This window comes from Piliocolobus tephrosceles, chromosome 3 (assembly GCF_002776525.5).
Source record: "Piliocolobus tephrosceles isolate RC106 chromosome 3, ASM277652v3, whole genome shotgun sequence".
Classification (NCBI taxonomy): domain Eukaryota; kingdom Metazoa; phylum Chordata; class Mammalia; order Primates; family Cercopithecidae; genus Piliocolobus; species Piliocolobus tephrosceles.
Window position 1 is genome coordinate 179,557,932 of NC_045436.1, and position 11,314 is coordinate 179,569,245.

Below are 11,314 nucleotides of genomic sequence, written 5' to 3' on the forward strand. Positions count from 1 at the left end.
AACGTGGCATGAGCCTGGGGCTGCTGGAATGATTGCGAAGCACTATCATTTCCAGCGGGGCTTGGTGGCAATGGCACTTCACAGCTGTCCCCAGCCTCTGCTGGGCCTGGCATGTTCCCATCCACCGGGACGTCTCCTGCAGCCTGCACAGCCTGGGGGCTTTTTGCAGTTGACTGAGTTCAGACTTGCCAGTTCCAGGCTCTCGGTGGCACCAGCCCAGGCATTTAATAATGTGTGCCCAGTACCCAAGGCCAATTCTCCCCTGGGGCCACGCTGCCTGGTCCAGGGCCTGAGAAACCAGGCGGTCAGAGGCCCCGTGAACTGACACAGGCAAGAACAGGGAAGGAGCAGGCCTGGGTGAGAAATTAAAACTTCTCTTTTGGAGTCGTTAAGCTGGGGGCACCTGCCTGTCGGATGCCTACGTTCTCCGGAGCCATTGGCTGCGTGAGTGTGGCCCTCGGTGGGGAGAGGTCTGAGCTGAGAAGGAGCAGCTACCCTGCAGAGTGGGCGCCCAGGGGAGAATGTGGCATCCAGGGGGCAGTGAAGCCACACTGCCGAGTGAGGGGTGCTCACGGGCTGCAGAGAAGCTGAGTGGATGATCCGGCCAGACAAGGCCTTCAAGGGGCAGGAGGACAGAGACGGCTCAGGGCGGGTGGAGGGAATCGCGGAAGGCGGGGGAGAAGACAGCCAGCATGCATGATAACACTATCTAGAAGTTTCTCGTAACTCAGGAGCAGAGAATCGGGGCAGCGGCTGGGAGCGTGTGGCTGTGGATGGTTTTGGGAAGAGAGTGGTGCGCGGAGGAGCCTGACCCAGCAGACATGGAGAGACAGGTGGTGCAGGAGGGGGCGGGCCTATCCCAGAGCAGGTCCTAGAGGGGCCAGTGGCATAGAGCCCGCAAACAAGCAGAGGGGCTGGCCAAGGCAGAAGCAGGAGCTGCATCTGTCGGAACAGGCCCAGGAAGGCGGAAGCAGAGGCTGCATCCCTGGGAACCGGCCCAGGAAGGTGGAGGCAGGGGCCACACCCCTCAGAACAGGGGCCCAGGAAGCACTGAGTCAGTGGTTTCTCTTCAGACGGCTCTTGTGTTCTCAGGAAAGTGAGAAGCACCAGCGTTGCTGAAAGTGAGGCAGGAGGGGGCCGAGGAAGCAGGAGGAGGTGTGAAATTGTCATTAGGAAAAGTGAGAAAATGGATAGACCAAGGGAGGTAATAAAATTGCCACAGGGTGAAGCCCCCACTGAGATTTGGGTCACAGGGTTTAATGCAAAGCCTTCAGTGTGGCTCTGTTTCTCCCAGCCACAGTCCACCACTTGGGGACAGGGGCAGGTGGGTGTCCTCAGCTCCCAAAACCGCAGCAGCAGCTCCAGACTCAACACCTTCTTCTCATAAAGAGACACTGATCAGGTCACACGGCCGTCCCAAAAAGAATCCCTGTGGCTCGCTGTCCTACTCTAAAATCACATGCTCCCCCAACCCTCTAAGCCACAGGTAGGGCCTCACCCTGGCCGCTGAGAAACAGGACGACTGCTTCCACATATAGACGAGGAAGGCAAGACAGCCAGGGCACCAAGTGACAGACAGCTACCACGTGGCTCTGCACTTGGGACAAGGAACAACTACAAAATGCAGCCAGAAATAAATGCTCCGGTGGCATGGGTTTAAAATCAGACGGTGGGATCGGGGACGACGCCGTCTCAATCCCAGAGGTAGATGCAGGGCGATGGCCTGCTGGATTGAGAGGTTTGTCCGGGGACCTTGCACGCCAGGCTGCTTTCAAGATGAGAGCAGAAAAGAAGGGCTTGATCAGCTCTACGAATGCAGCAGGCAGGAGACAGGACACAGCTTGTGAACTGGAAAACACCTGGTCTGAAGGGAGCCCTCCTCATTCGGGGATAAGTAACTCGAACGAAAAACAACCACAGTACCGAGGGGCCAGGAAAATAACCCCACAGTCTAAGGCAGCTGGAAGTCTGCCCCGTGGATTCGGAGAAAAGTCACGCTGTGTGGAAAAGAGTGTATGAAAGGCAGCTGGAGAGAATTTTGGAAATTATATGCATTTTGCCTTGATGTAAAATGTAAGAAAATATGCCCACTTTGAAACCAGATAGTACAAATCTGCAGGCTGAGTAGAAAGGAAAGTCATTGAAGTAAAAGGAGCAAGGAAAGCAACTAATGTAGGAGCAGAATTAAAATGTGCATGAAAGAGACGGCACAGAGGACGAGGCAAAACTGTGTCACCATCAAGTAAGACTGATGAAATGTCTCTAAGACGAGCAGAGGAGTGAGGAATAGAGAAAGCAAAAGATATGTAAAAGCCTGCATGAGCTCAGCAGTAAAAACCAGGCATTCCTTGGGAATAAGTCAACATAAACTGAGCTGAAAAATATCTGGTTGCAGATCAAAGAGGCTTACACAGTAATAGGCGAAAGTCCATCCTATAAACATTCCAGAATTTGAAAGATAAAGATTTTAAAATCTACAGGCTTCTAAGCAGAATAAACAGAGCACTTACGAGGGAATAGTAGATAGGGCTGAGGGTCCTCCACGGTTCTGAATTGCCAGAAGACAACTGTAGAGGGATATGGAGAGGAAAAGTCTGTGGCTCAGTTTCAGTCTCTGTTACTCATTTGTAAAGGAAACAGAAGGATTTGTATGCATTTAAAAATGTATGATTCATGCACCTCCCAAGAAAGGAAAAAGAACCCTCAAAGATATCCTCTTATCCATCAAGGGGTGATTCAGATGCAAGCACTTCAGTAATAGGGCGTTTGGAGGGTATGAAAGGATTGTAGTAGCATAAACACTGCTAAACAGTGCTCACCTAAATAAAAGTGTGAGTTAAATATAGTAAAAGTTAAAAATCCCCGTGCACGGCTCTGAAAACCAAAGAGAGGTTTGATACTTGTTTTGAGACAACTGCAAGATGAGATTTAGGTAATTGTATGGATTCCACATGGCTTCTGACCAGAAATCCCCAAATGATGACTGCAGGGTTGCTGGCCATTTATTTCTCACCGCACACACTGCTGTGTCTGTTGTCAACTCAGCATTACTTATGTGTCCTCTGAAGTTCTCTTCATGCAAAGGAGACCCTGAGAATTTTATTTCTCAGAACCGACTTCCCTGTGTTTCAGGAGTAAAATTAGCCAACTAAGAGGCATCGATGTTGATGCCAACAGCAGATAGGAAGGAGAGGCCACTGTGCACAGAGGCAGTTACAAATAGGCATGTGGGCAGGAGCAAGGGTGGATGTAGCTCCCAGGAGAGCCCTTGTGAACCATTTACTTTGCCGTTACAAACTGAACTGGCTCCTGGAAATTTCCAGGCGGTTCCTGAGACTTGCAGCCCCTTCTGGCGAAGTTGTTGGGAGCACCCTTGCGAGTGAACAGGATTTTCGTGGCAGTTCTCCAGCCCTTCCCTTCACCAGCCCTTGCAATGGTTGCGTAAGCCTTGAATTCCCTTTATTAAGTCGTTCCTAGTTGGAATAACCACAGCAGCTTCTAGATTCCTGACCAAAGCTGGCTGACTTAGTATTTGGGATTTAGCACATTTGTCTCTGACCAGGGCTTCTAGAGAATCTGCAATTTTCTCCTCACCAGGCCCAATTGATGAACACCTTTAAAGGTGTTCACCAGATGAGCTGCACACCAGGCACTAGGAACTATGTTTATTTCAGTGAAATTGACCACATCTGGAACCGAAGCTGCCATTGCAATCACCACCTTCAAAGTTCACAAGCTCAATCTTTTACCTAGGGGAAACAAAATGTTTATGGAGATGCAATAGAAATCACCACCTGTATTAGGCTGTCCTCACATTACTATAAAGAAATATCTGAGACTGTGTAATTTATAAGAAAGAGGTTTAATGGGCTCATGGTTCGGCAGGCTGTACAGAAAGCATGGTGGCATCTGCTTCTGGGGAGGCCTCAGGAAGCTTCTAATCATGGCAGAAGTTAAAGGGGGAGCAGGCACATCACATGGAGAAAAAAAAAGCCAGAGAGAGGGGGTGGGGAGGTGCTGCACACTTTTAAACAACCAGATTTCGCAAGAACTCACTCATTATCACAAGGATGTACCAAATCCAGTCACCTCCCAGCAGGCCCCACCTCCAACACGGGAGATTACAACTGAACATGAGATTTGGGTGGGGCCACAGATCCAAACCATATCACCACCCCTGCATCCTTCAGGCCTTGCTTGGATCATGGCACTAATCTCTGCAGTTCTCCTGATCTTGCAATATGGCTTTTGTTTACTGTTTTAGTAGGTAGAAGAATTTGCAGGGGCCTTCCACTTGGCCCTTCCTACCATGTTGAGCCATTGTGTCTGGAAGTAATGTGAGGATTCTGCCTGTTGCCATGTGTGTGTCTCACCTACACATTCAGGTGGAGGGAGTGATCACAGGGTGGTTCAGTAACGTGCCAGGACCACTGGAACTCAGACAGGGGCCAAAACCCATCAATATCCTGACCACCACAAACCCTTACTCTGATTGGTGAGCCACATGGTCTGGTTGATCCCAAGGAATCTGCTCAAGGTCAGAGATAGCGTCCATTCATTCCCCCAAACTGTGAGGAGTCTTCCTTGGTGCACATCACTCCAGTAAGTGTCTTTGGGGAAGGATAGGAGGAAATCTTTGTTACAAATGCATGGGAGGACCATGCCTAACGGGCTATCGCATCCCCTGTATTCAAGGGCCTTTGGGTCTGCAGATGGAGACCCGAAGGTTAGGAGGAAATCTCTGTTATAAATGCATGGGGGGACCATGCCTAAGGGGCTATAAGTCCCCTGTATTCAAGGGCTTGGTTTCTGTGACCCGGCTCAGGTCTGGGGATGGATTGATAAAGACCCTAAGTTTTGCGGTGACTCAAGCAGGGTCTCTAATTCCCAGATCCAGACAGAGCGTGTTTGTTTCTCTGTTTGCTTTGTGCAGATCAAGGGAAGACCTTAGTGGCCTGTGTGGGGACCTCCATCCCAGAGACACCAGGATCCCTTCATCACCACTGACATCTCTGGGTTCGACCATGATGATTATGGCTAAGCTCTTGTCTCCCATCCCAAGACACAAGCCTACTTTGTCTCTGGAAATTAAGAGCTGCCATTATCCCTATGGAATGCAAGAACCCAGTTTCAGTGGTGACAGCTCCTGCTCTTGACTTGAAAAAGCAGTCACCACAGAGCTTTTCAAGAAAGATCCCAGAAGCAGTGGACATCTCCCAACACCTTAGCCAAGGGAGTGTCTCTGGGCCCTCCAAGTGCATAATGACAGAGTGGATGAGGCTGCAGCACATGCCCACCAGACCCACGTGACACGCCCATCCCCCTGCGCCTGACGGTTTCCTCCCCACGTGTCCATGGGAGGCCTGCTTCACTTTCCAATCGGCCACAGCCAGAAGCCCAAGTCCTTCTCCATAGCCTCTCCATGACTTATAATTACATGTTTATTAGCAAGGCCGCTGGCTTCACACCCACCTCCTTCCACAGCCAGCCTTCTCCAGCTACCCTAACCAGGCAGGGCTGACTGTTCTGTTTCCCATGGTGTCTCCAGCACCTCAGTCTTGGTAGGTATTCAGTGAATATTTCCTGGATTAGTAAGTGAATGAATGATTAGTCACAGAAAATGGGACAGTCTCTAAAGCTGAAAAGATAACCCACAGAGAGGATGTCAGCTCGATTCAAGTCTTACAGGTGTCGTGGGATATGTCATGATCAGTACATGCCCACTTGACGAGTGTAAAACAGACCTTGAACGCTCGGCTGGTGAGCTGACTCATGGAAAGCACCTGGAACAAAGCCTGGCACAGAGCACAGGACGCCGTGAGAGCATCTGCCGCCGCTGCTGCTGTGGTTAAATTAGTGTTTCTGAAAAGCTTCCTGGGCCAAGCCAGTGCTAGACAGCAACGATGCAGAAACAGGCAGCCAGCGCCTGCCCCCAAAGAGCTCCCAGTCTCTGGGAATGTGACACAGGCTTAAAACCAGGGGTAATATCATAGGAAAAGTGCAAGGGAAGGGTTCTCCTGATGGATTCATCCAGAGCGATGGGACCTGAAAGCATCGTGCATATTGATTGCAGAAGAAGCAGACCTGTGCAGGGAGAGAAGCATCAGAACACACACCTGTGCAGAGAGACCGGCGTTGGGACACACACCTGTGCAGGGAGAGAAGCATCAGAACATGCACCTGTGCAGGGAGACTGGCGTTGGGACACACACCTGTGCAGGGAGAGAAGCATCAGAACATGCACCTGTGCAGGGAGAGCAGCCTGGGAACACGCACCTGTGCAGGGAAGGCAGTGATATGGTTTGGCTGTGTCCCCCTCCAAATCTCAACTTGAATTATATCTCCCAGAATTCCCACGCACTGTGGGAGGGACCCAGGGGGAGGTAACTGAATCACAGGGGCTGGTCTTTCCCGTTGTTCTCATGATAGTGAATAAGTCTCACGATATCTGGAGGGTTTGTCAAGGGTTCCCACTTTGCTGCTTCCTCATTTTCTCTTGCTGCTGCCATATAGAAAGTGTGTTTCGCCTCCCGCCATGATTCTGAGGCCTCCCCAGCCATGTGGAACTGTAAGTCCAGTTAAACCTTTATTTTCTTCCCAGTCTGGGGTATGTCTTTATCAGCAGCGTGAAAACAAACTAATACAGGAGGAATTGGGGCAGGCAGCTGCGCAGCACACCTGGGAAGCAGGGCTGTCCCGGCTGATTCTTGGTCAAAGGGAAAAAGGAAGGGGACACACAGTGAATCCTGGCAGTGCATCCCCCGAGGGTAATACCAACCAGGTGCATTGTCCCCATTTCACGGGCAGGGTTCAGAGAGCTCTGAGACAGGGCAGGAGGGGAGCTGCTCTGTGCAGGGCCCTGGGCAGGAAAACCGTCAGGCCCAAGAGGAAGGTGAGGAGGTTGGGAGGGGAAGTGTCACTCTTTCCACTGTTTCTTTTTTTTTTTTTTTTTTTTGAGACGGAGTCTCGCTCTGTCGCCCAGGCTGGAGTGCAATGGCCGGATCTCGGCTCACTGCAAACTCCGCCTCCCGGGTTTACGCCATTCTCCTGCCTCAGCCTCCCGAGTAGCTGGGACTACAGGCGCCCGCCACCTCGCCCTGCTAGTTTTTTGTATTTTTTTTTTAGTAGAGACGGGGTTTCACCATGTTAGCCAGGATGGTCTCGATCTCCTGACCTCATGATCCGCCCGTCTCGGCCTCCCAAAGTGCTGGGATTACAGGCTTGAGCCACCGCGCCCGGCCTCCACTGTTTCTTTAACATGGAGGACCACCTGGTCTGGTCGTCCCCAAGGTGCCTCATTAAGGTGGGATGCAAAGACCCAGTGGCACCATGGGAGCGGTGGGTCCGCGCAGCGCAATGAGTCCCACCCACGGTAAAGGCCCAGACACCTCTCCGGGGAGGCACAGGGCTGGTAGCGCCAGAACCGTCCCCAGGGCGTCTAGATCTGCTGACAGACATAAGGCAGGAGAGGCCGGTACGGAGGGTGGAAGGAGAGAGGTAAAGCTGGGCTGGTGAATGCAGCTGCGGACGTGGCCCTCATTCCCAGGGAGTGGGGGGCATGCCAGGAACATGGTCAGATTTGTGTTTTAGAAACTGCATGGGCTTCCCTGCGAGGCTGGGTCACCCTGGAGAGACTGGGGCAGTGAGGTGGGTAGGGGACCGGGAGCCTGAACCCGGGAATGGCGGTGGGGATGGGAGTGGACAGAGGCCAGAGATGAGGAGGAGGCGGGCTGAGTGGGACGCGGTCGACCGTGGTGAGGGAGAGGACGTTGAAGGCTGACTCTCAGGTGGCCAGGGCCTGGCTGGGGGTGGCAGCGAGGCCAGCCGGGGCAGCAGGGTGGGGGCTGGAAGGGCAGGTCGATGGGGAGTTCTGCGTTGGGCAGTCGCAGGGGGAGGGGACTCCTGATGAGCTCTGTGGAGGGCACCTGCAGATGCTTGGGGTGAAGGAAGAGAGAGGTCTGGGTGGACACGAGCCAGAGCCTGGCCTCACTGGACTTCTTGGGTTGCGCCTAAAAATAGGGTTTTGAAACTTTGAGGTTACACCTGGGAGTTGGGAAAACCCACCAAAGCCAACAGCCCAGGCCGACTTATGCCCGCCCTGCAGGCCTCACCCCTGCTTCCCCGGCTCCTGCTCTCTCTCTCTGCCCCTGCCCACAGCCTTGGCTTCCTGCCTTCAGCAGCCACCCCAGTTCCCAAACGCCTTCCCTCGTGTTGGGCAGCGCCCTGATGGAAGCTCAGCCTTACACAGCCCAGGGCTGCTTCCCAGCTCAGCCTCAGGGCTTGGAGAAGGAGCTGCGCCCTGCAGTCACCTTCCTGGGAAGGGGCAATTGGTGCGTGGCTCTGGATGGGCTCTGTCCCCTGCGTGGTTCGGCAGAAGCCACACAGTGAAGTCCTGGCAATGCATGAGACCATCCTGGCGGTGGGGCAGGTCCAGGAGTCGGGGTCGGGAAGCCATGCCCGGGGTGTCAGACGGTAGGGGCTGAGAGAGCGGGGCTCTGCCTGGGGGGTGCCTGGGCCCCGCTGACTTCCTGCTCCCCTGCACCTCCTCTGGGGAGCAGCCAGAGCGCTGTTTTACACATGTGAAGATCACACTAGAACATTCTCGGCACAGAGAAGGTGCTCCGTAAATGTTTGCTGAGTGAATAAACGCGCTCTCTCGTTCTAAATGGCCATTGCCTGGCTGTGAACTCAAGGGCAGAGCAGGTGGAATTCATTTTTGTGTTCTGGGGCCTGACAGATAGAAGGGGCTTGGGAATAATTTGTGTAGTGATTTTCAGAATAATGTCGGGGCCTAAAACTGTAACAGCAAAATGCAGCGCCTGCTCCCCCAGCTGCTCCCTCTTCTGGGGCTGGCGGGTCAGGACCTGTGGAGGGAGGGAGCCTGGTGACCCCAGGGGCCGCGGCACCCACGGCATCGGTGTGGCTCTGCTGCTTTCCACAGCAGGCCCCAGCAGCTTTCTGCCTGCTCTTTGCTGTCAAACTTGTCTGTCTCAGCTGTTCTGGGCAGTAGGTCCTGCACGAAGCTGCCCTGGGAGGAGCGGGGCAGTGGGAAGAGGCAGCCGCGCTCGTTCTTGGTCTTGCTCTGAGGTAGTCACTTTCTCTGAGGTCTCATTTGAAAAATGAGGGCAGTCGGCTATGTGCTGCCCTCCTGCTGTGACTTAGGATGACCCGAGGGCCAGAAGGTTAGCTTGGTCTGTGCACACTCAGGAAGGCCATGAGCACTGTGCCTGAGAGTAGCGTGGCAGCAGGACTGTCATTCCAGTGTCTTCGGGGACCGCGTCGAGGAGCCAGGCCACATCCCGCGTGGGGTGACTTCCACCTGCCTGTCGGGGCCAGGCTCATTTTGGGTATTTCACGCGGCTCCCTGAATTCTCAGAACAGCCTGTGAGTTGTCATTATCTGTCCTGTGGGAAAGCAGGCAGGATGTAGGCCTGAGACAGGCTGGTGCCAAGGTCTATGCCCTTTCCACAGGACTGGGGTATTTGGAAACATCCGTTCAATTAACCTTCAGGTATGGTGAGGCCCTATGGTCGCTGACAAGCTAGTCTGTTAAGGTTCTCAGGAGGTCTGGCCATGTCATGGCATACCACACCACACCAGGCCATTCCAGGCCACACAGGGAAGTACAGGCCAGCTGAGAGGCCGAGGGAGCAAGGGGAAAGTGTGGGCAAAGCCAGGAACCTTTGCTGTGGTTTCTGCGGCAAGGAACAGCTGAGGCCAGGGAAGAGGGCTTGGGGCTGAGTAGCCTGAATCACTTCTGTGGGCTCCTGGCATTGGCTGTGTCTTGTGGTCTGCTGCCTGGCCCTGGGGTGATTAGGGCCGGGGTGTAGTTGGCTGCAGAGTGAGAGCCCAAGCCCCCCCTAGTGAGGTGGGCAGGCGGGGCTCTAGACTGCCTGGGTTTTGAATAAGGTGTGCTCCAGGGTAGCAGTCACTATGTCTAGGAACTGGCCAGCCCTGGGAGGGCCGTCCCTCCAGGGTCAGCAAGGTGTCCAATGTTAGAGCATCAGGAAACACCGATGTTATGGGCAGCCCTCCGAGGCAGAGAGGTCAGTGCCCCAAGAAAGGGGGCAGTGGCTCAGCTGTGAGGAGCCCCTGCCCTCAGGGAGGGTTCCAGATGCACCAGACCCTCCGAGTGCAGGGCAGGGTCGGAACGTGCCCCCCGTCTCCGCCCCCTGTGCAGGAGGTGGGTACGCCTGACCCCTTCCTTCAACCCTGCCAGGTCTCCTGCCCTACTTTCCAATCGGTGCCTTTGTAGGAAAGGAGAGCCACTTTTAACAGCCTCATAAAACAGATGAAGTTTCCATCATAAAATTTCTGAATCACAGACGTCAGGTCATGTTTTCCCTGCTTCCCATTAAGGAGCCGGGCTCCTGATGTATGTTCTCGAGGCTTCGTGTCGCCTGCTCCCGAAATTATAACTCACGTGGATATCCCTGAGCACTCTCCATGGTGTTAAAAAGCAAAGCCAGGAGTCCCAGTGTCCTCTCACTAAGTTTGAAAGGAAATTAGAGGCCCTTCCTTTCCATTTGGCAGCCTACCAGGGCACGGCCTCTGTTCAAAGGCCAGCAAGGAGTGTTACTTTAAAAATGGCCTATAGGCCGGGTGCGGTGGCTCAAGCCTGTAATCCCAGCACTTTGGGAGGCCGAGATGGGCGGATCACGAGGTCAGGAGATCGAGACCATCCTGGCTAACATGGTGAAACGCCGTCTCTACTAAAAAAATACAGAAACAAAAAACAAAACTAGCTGGGCGAGGTAGTGGGCGTCCGTAGTCCCAGCTACTCGGGAGGCTGAGGCAGGAGAATGGCGTAAACCCAGGAGGCAGAGCTTGCAGTGAGCTGAGATGCGGCCACTGCACTCCAGCCTGGGCGACAGAGCGAGACTCCGTCTCAAAATAAAATAAAATAAAATAAAAAAATAAAAAAATAAAAATGGCCTATTAAAAGCTTTAACCGGACTCTGCCAGCATGACGAACCGTCCACCACAGAATAATTAGTGCAGCAGGGGACGCTCAGCCTTCTTGGACGCCGCCTGGAAGGACACGCTGCTCACAGCGTCAAAAGGCAGGCCAGGGGTGCTTGGAAAATGACTTCTCTCCTTGCAGACTCCTATTTAAACACAACAGCCTAGCTCAAATAACCCCCACTCCTTTGTAAAACCCCTACCCGACAGCCTCAAACTTAACAGCTCTGTGATTCCAGAAATCTTCATACAGTCCTCTACACAAAAGACGCACCTGGGATCTCTTTCCGTGTCGTCTTGCCTGGAGCAAGCTCCCTGAGGGCAGGAGTTGTAGCTGACCCATTTCTTTTTC